Source organism: Tachysurus fulvidraco, chromosome 10 (assembly GCF_022655615.1).
Source record: "Tachysurus fulvidraco isolate hzauxx_2018 chromosome 10, HZAU_PFXX_2.0, whole genome shotgun sequence".
In the NCBI taxonomy this organism is placed as follows: domain Eukaryota; kingdom Metazoa; phylum Chordata; class Actinopteri; order Siluriformes; family Bagridae; genus Tachysurus; species Tachysurus fulvidraco.
Window position 1 is genome coordinate 2,588,471 of NC_062527.1, and position 7,500 is coordinate 2,595,970.

The following is a 7,500-nucleotide window of genomic DNA, read 5'->3' on the forward strand; positions in this document are numbered from 1 at the left end:
CACAATACCCCACACAGAAAAATACATACAGAAATACATGGATTCTTACTGAGATTTTACATTCCCCCATGTTTTCAGGTTCCAGCAGATTCATTATACAACGCCAAAGGAAAGAAAGTTTTATTTTTAATTTTTTTAAATTTGTTGCATTCGATTTAGATTTATTTTGTTATTTGTTTTCTTGTTAAAATAACACGGACTCCTCTACTTAAGTTTCGTACATTTAAACCGAATTCCACAAAGAAAAACAAAAAAAAAAAAAAGTTTTCACTTCCCTTATGTCAAATATTCTGAAAAGGAGGCAAAAACATGTAACGCAACACGGCGGCGCTGGAGCACAACAGTCCGTGGAGACAAACCCAACGCTTTGTCATCAACTATTTGAATTGGTTTCCATAGCCTTTATCACTCTCTTTATCCATATGCCAGCGCTTCACGCTCGTGAGTTGTACAAAAAAATAAAAAGAACATTTCTTCTGCCCTTTCTTTCTGTTGTGTCTGTTTCCCTTTTGAGGCTTCTTACTGTGCGGTTTAAAAAATTCACATTTAAAACAACTCTAATGAAAGATTTCCAGCCTGAACCGCTATCGACAGACACTTGTCTCTCAATACAGACTCTCAAAAGGCTGTTCTGTTCCAAAAAAACAGTACGCGGTTTAGGTAAAATATAAAATACTGAGACGACCGACGACTGAGGAGACGGGTGCGTAGATCCTGATCGTCCTGTGTTTACCTGCCCCCCTGATGGTGTAGATGATGGCGGCGTGAGACTCCGTCACGTACACTTATCGGAGTCTCTGAGCGTTTCGCTTCCATTAACACCGAATCAGTTTGGGCAACTATGAGCTCATTTGATATATAGCATTCGGTCTCAGATGATGGTTGGTGTGTGATTTGACTGGGGGTGCGGGGTGGGGTGGTGGTCAAACATGTGACTGACAGCCCCTGGTCCTGCTTGAGCAACTTCCTGCCAGCCGCTGACGTCCTCCTTCCTCGATTCCGGCCACACTCGCGCCAGAGCGACTACTCCACAAAAAACCATTTACCTCAATTTCCCTCCCTCAGTGCAATGAGCCACATGCGAGAAGAGCGGCTGTTTGTGTGTGGTGTGTGTGTGTGTGTGTGTGCGTCCTTGTGTGTGTTTGTGTGTGTGGTGTGTGTGTGTGAGAGCGAGCACGAGAGCCCGAGAGAGCGCTGTGTGTGGAAGCTGGGTGACGAGCGAGATGTGTGTGTTTTTGTGTGTGTGTGTGTGCGCGCGCTAGAGAGAGAGAGCGAGCAGAAACTAGCGCTAGACCGCGCGGATGTGTGTGTGTGAGCGCAGAGAAGACCGAGCGGCGCGCGCGCGCGTCGCGCGCGCGAGCGCAGCGCTGTGTGTGTGCGCGCGCAGGTGTGGGTGTTTGCTCGAGCGCGCGCGCGCGCGCGCGCCGCGCGCGCTGCGCGCGCGGATGTGTGTGTGCGCGCCGCGCTGTGTGTGTGCTCGCGCGGTTGTGTGTGTGCGCGCGCGCTGCGCGCGCGCGCGTGCGCGCTGCGCGCTCCTCTCTGTGCCGCGCGCTCGCGCGCGGTGTGTGTGTGTGGGTGTGCGCGCGCGGCGCGCGCTCTCGCGCGCGCGCGCCGCGCGCCGCCGCGGGTGTGTGTGCGCGCGGCGCGCGCGGGCGCGCCGCGTGTGGGTGTGCGCGCGCGGGGTGTGTGTGTGTGTTGTGCGCTCGCGCGCCGCCGCGCGCGCGCGCGCTCGCGCGCAGCTCGCGCGGGGCGTGTTTTTTGGCCGCGCGCGCCGCGAGTTCGCTCGCGCGCGGTTTTTTGTGGCTCGCCATCGGCGGACGCGCGGTATGCGCGCTCGTCGCGCATCGGTGTTGTTTTGTGGCTTCGATCTCGCTCTCGCTATCTCGCTCTCAGCGATCTCTCTCAGATTTGTTTTTTGTTTTGCTCTCCTCTCTCTCTTAGCGCGCTCTCTCGCGCTCGTCGCCTTTCTCTCCTGTCTCTGGGGGGGTCCCCCCCTTCTCCTGTATTCTGGTCATCCCATGCTGCCTATCACAAAGCATCAGGTGACACGAGCAGAAAGCAGTCAGTAGCTGTAGCAGTATTCCCATCGCTTTTTCCCGAAGGCCCTAATCACCAATTATGAGTCTATTAGGGCTCCTGGCAGCTCACTAGGGCCTGTTGTGGTGAAGAGACTTTTGCTCCTCTCTTTTCTGCCCCAGTAAGCACCTGTCAGCATAGCCGCATGTCACAGGCCCCTGTGAGCGGTGAGGAACAACACCTGACCTTACCGTCACTAACTGGAAGAAGACATGCAAAGAGCCACCGTCACCGCACACGTCAGCGCAACGAAGCCAAGTCTCTCGGGGAGATAACGCTTCATTAAAAAAAGGAGATGTGGAGAGCTGGAAAGAGACAGACTGCGCTAATAGAAGCAGGACCCTCGTTAGTTGGACATGAACAGAAATCCATCGCTTCGGTCTACACAATCTTCTCTGCACAACCTCTCCGTCTTACTCTACCTACAGTACGCAGAGGGACAAGACACTATGGAAAGGGTTTAAAAGACAGAGACAGACGGTGAAAAGAGAGAGAGAGAGAGAGAGAGAGAGAAAAGAGAGATTTAATCTCCCATAAGGAAGAAGCAAGACGACGTCTCTCAGCAGCCGGGTTAAATATTACCTTAGCCAGCCACGTGGTGCGACAAGTGCCATTGCACAGAGGAACTTGTTAAAGTCTCCCTACAAGATCAACTGCTGTCTAATATAACGACTATTGGAGCCCGCGTGGTCAAAAGTTCGCGCCTCCGTGCATCTGTAAAAAGGTAGCTAGAACCGCCCGCCATCGTATGCAACAACAGATCCTGGGGAAAACTACATTGCCCCTAAATGCTGAAGCAGGCAGGTCAGACGTGGGCACGCTCCCTTTACAGGCTCGGCACCGTGGGAGAGGCGAGGAGGGGAAGCTGATGGACGCGCTGTGTTTCCAAATCCCCTTTTCACAGCAGCCCTCCATCTCCTCCCAAAGCACTCACACAGCCATTCGACCCGCGTGCCACTACGCCCGACATCTCAGAAACGTCAGGCAAAACATGTTAAAAACAGCTGGCCTGTAACAACACAACACAAAAGGTTCTTATGGCTGTCAATGGAAATCCGAAGGCACGTGACAATATATCGTAGTAAACCACTTTACTTCTTACCTACAACAAGTCCGATCGACCTTGAACAACAACACAACAATTATTAGTATTATTATTATTATATTATTAGTATTATTATTATTATCTTATATCGCAGTCGTTAATTAGTAGTAGTAGTCGTATAAGTCTTATCATTATTATTCTTCTTAATTATTATTAGATTCTCATTATTATTATCATTGTTTGTTTATTCTTCTTACCTATACGCTTCTGCGTCGTCCGTCAGTCGTCTCACTTCTTCGTATCCTTCTTACTTCTATCATTATGCTATCTATTATCTTCTTAGTCGTATGCTGACTTCGATTATCCTCATCCTCCTCCTCATCACATCACTCCTAAATTATGTGACTATTCTTATTCTTTTATATCTAGTCTTCATTCTTATTATCTTCTATCTTCATCCTCGTTGTGGTTGTTTGCTATTCCTCCTATCGTTCTTACTGGCGTCATTTTACCTATCCATGCACGACCGTCTCAAACATGGCAGCACGCTTCCAACCTTCACAGTCTGATACAACACTTCTCAGATATTCTCCTCTTTAAAATGACTACGCTTTCATTTTAAGCCGTTTAGAAAACACAGACGACAACAAAACAGAGCACAATACATACACAGAATCAAGGTGGACGAATAATACAGGCTTAAGACGATCAATCTCAACACTCTCCAGTTCAGAAATACATTTCTTCGCAAAGATCGTTGCATTTGTCACCGGATCCGAAACGCGCGCGTTTTTAAGGTATAGACCAAACAAAGTGTTACGTAATGATCAGTAAAGAGTAAAGAGTGTTGTCTAATCAGAACTGCATGTGACACCATCCATGTGTTCCAGCTCCAAGTGACACATCTTTATTCACTGTACAGTCTAACACAGTGGTAACGGTCTGGGACAAAGCAGCTCTACTTTAGATAAGATTAAGCAATAGCCAGGAGAGGGATAGGAGAGAGAGAGAGAGAGAGAGAGAGAAGAGAATCGAGAGATAGAGAGAGAGAGAGAGTGTAGAGGGGAGAGTGTAGAGTGAGAGTGACAGGGAGGGGGAGAGGAGAAAGGGGGGGATAGTGGTAGATGAAGAGGAGAGAGAGAGAGAGAGATCGATAAGATTAAGAGAGGATTTCAAATATATACACACAACAAAAATTATCAATCTATACTATATATAATCTCGCGCTCTCTCTCTCTATCTCTCTAGCTCTCTCTCCCTCTCTTTTTTCGCTTTCTCTCTTGCTTCTCCTCCCTCCTCCCCCCTCCCGCCGCTCTCGGCTTTCTCTCCTCTCTCTCTCCTCTCCCCTCCGCCCTCATCTCTCTCCTTTCTCTCTTCTCTTTTTTCGTCTCTCTCTCTCTCCCACCTCTCTCTCTCTTCCTCTCCCCTCTCTCTAGAGAGAGGTGTGTAGAGACATACAGACATACAAGACAGACAACAGACAAGACAGAGAGAGAGAGCGAGTGTAGAGAAGACAGACAGAACAAGACAAGACAAACAGACAGAGAGAAACAACATAGATAGAGAGATATAGAGAGATAGAGAGAGAGAGACAACAGACAGACATACAGACGAGACAACAGAGAGAAATAAAGAGATAGAGACAGAGAGGGAAGAGAGAGTTTAGAGATAGAGTGTAAGTGAGACAATACATAGCTAGCAGAAGAGAGAGTATAGATCGAGAGAGAGGAGAGATATTGGTTAGATAGACAAACATACAAGAGAATAGAAGAGAGAGAGAGAGATATAGAGAAGAGAGATATATGAGAGAGTGTATAGAGAATACAAAACAACCTGATTATATAGAAATATAGAGAAGAATAGAGAGGAGAGAGAGAGAGAGTGTAGAGAACAGACAGCAGAGACAGACAGAGACAAGAGAGAGAGGAGAGAGAGAGGACAGACAGACAGACAGACAGACAGACCGACAGACAGACAGACAAGAGAAAGAAAGAAATGAAAAAGGAGAGAGAGACAGAGAGGGAGATATAAGAGTGTCAGAGCTCGCACTTTTCGTACTGTATCCCCTCCGACCAAATAGATGAGCTCCATAAGACAATTCTCTATCCTCCCTCTCTCTCTCTCTTTCTCTGCATCTTCCTCTCTCCCTCTCCCCCCCCTCCATCTCGCTCTCTCTCTCCTCTCTCGCTCTTCTCTCTCTCTCTCTCTCTATTTATCTCTCTCCCCCCTCCCCTCTCTCTCTACCTCTCTCTCTCCTCTCTCTACTCTCTCTCTCTTCTCTTTCTTTGCGATCTAGAGCGCTTCTCCTGCTCTCCTAATAAATTGAAGATGACTTTCTCAGCTCAGCGAAAGCAAATCTAAATAATACATCATGATATCAAAGGATGTGCTGAATTTAGAAATGTAATCAAAATGATGTTTCTCTTCATAGGTTCCAGACTTAAAGGCAGCGTTAAGCGTGTTCAGGGTGAGAACTGATCAGGGTCTGCTCAGGACCACTGTGTGTGTGTGTGTGTGTGTGTGTGTGTGTGTGTGTGTGTGTGTGTGTGTGTGTGTGTGTGTGTGTGTGTAATATACTCTCTAATAAACAGGAGACATTATTCCATCTCGGTCCAAAATAAACCTTCCACATTCTGTTTAACAGACACACCGCGTTCGGGTCCGATCGGTTTCGAGCCTCCTCCTGCCAGCATTCTGCTTATGGTTGCAACCTTGAACAGGTCTCTCAGGACTCTCAGATGTGTTTGCAAGCAATTAAAAATCATACCATCTTCATATCAGTCGAGCCAATAAACACAATATCTGCTTTGATATCTACAGTTAGTGCAGGCCAGTGGACGGAGGAGGAGGAGGAGGAGGAGGTCGAGGCTACTTGAACTGAGAAGATGGTGTTTATAATCATTCGTTCATTCATTCATTTTCTACCTCTTATCCGAACTACTATCTCAGGCGTCATCAGGCATCGAGGCAGGATACACCCTGGACGGAGTGCCAAACCATCGCAGGGCACACACACTCTCATTCACTCACACACACACTCACACACACCACGGACAATTTCCCAGAGATGCCGATCAACCTACCATGCATGTCTTTGGACCGGGGGAGGAAACCGGAGTACCCGGAGGAAACCCCCGAGGCACAGGGAGAACATGCAAACTCCACACACACAAGGCGGAGGTGGGAATCGAACCCCCGACCCTGGAGGTGTGAGGCGAACGTGCTAACCACTAAGCCACCGTGCGTTTACCCGTGTTTATAATCAGTAAAAATAAATATCAGCAAAGATCGGTCATTATTAATGAAGTTCGTTTTCTTTATCCCATCAGTTATTCTCGTGCTGCAGCCGACATGAGACGTGAACACACCTTCAACATCGTACAATCTCCTTAACATATAATCTTGTTCGCTATGACTTTATTTATTTATTTATTTTTTTTACACAAGATACAAAAATTATTATTTTTTTTTAAAGGAAGGGAAAGAAGCATGCATCACAAAAGTGGTCATATTTAAAACACGGCATACATCAAATGCAATGTGTGGCCTAAAGCAAACGATGACAAGAAGAAAGGTCCAGAGGCGTACGAGCAGCAGATATGGCTTATGATTTATGATGATGTTCGGTTTTATAGTTTGGCTCTCTAAGTGTGTGTGACTTCCAGCTTCTGGCTAAAAGATGGTGTGCAGGAAGAGCTACTCATCTGATTTATGCCACAATAAGCTATATGAGCCTGTCAGCTGCACACACACACACACACACACACACACACACACACACACATGCACAGAGCTGCGCCTGGACACGTCTCAGAACTCGCATCGACTGCATCGTAAACATAAAATTTAAAAAACAAAAAAAGATTTTGAAAGATGCGAGTGTTTCTGTCTCAGCACAAACGCCAACAGTATCCGAGTGTCACAAACATACCTAACATTTATTCGTCAGCGCTACACAACGCTCCTCGCGTGTTATACTGGGCCGACTTAAAGCTGAGGAACGTTTTGTAGCACTGATGAATGAAGACCATGTAAGATGTTTAAACTATGTTCTGTTTCACCCTGAAAAACATCATCGTCAATTAATTCATCATCATGTGGTGAGATCTTCATATTTCATTTAAAACATCAGATACATTTCATCCAGCTGGTAGTAATGACAGCACATAGGGCCGGCGTTAAACTAGCCAAAGTTAAACTAGCCAGCGTTAAACTAGCCAGCGTTAAACTAGCCAGCGTTAAACTAGACAAAGTTAAACTATCCAAAGTTAAACTAGCCAGTGTTAAACTAGCCAAAGTTAAACTAGCCAGTGTTAAACTAGCCAGTGTTAAACTAGCCAAAGTTAAACTAGCCAGCATTAAACTAGCCAGCATTAAAC

General features: G+C 46.8%; 1 protein-coding gene across 2 annotated transcripts in view; it reads right to left on the reverse strand.

Annotated features, from left to right (window-relative positions):
• Positions 1-7,500, reverse strand: part of wwox (WW domain containing oxidoreductase) — a 233,937-nt gene that overhangs the window by 161,760 nt on the left and 64,677 nt on the right. The window lies entirely within an intron of this gene.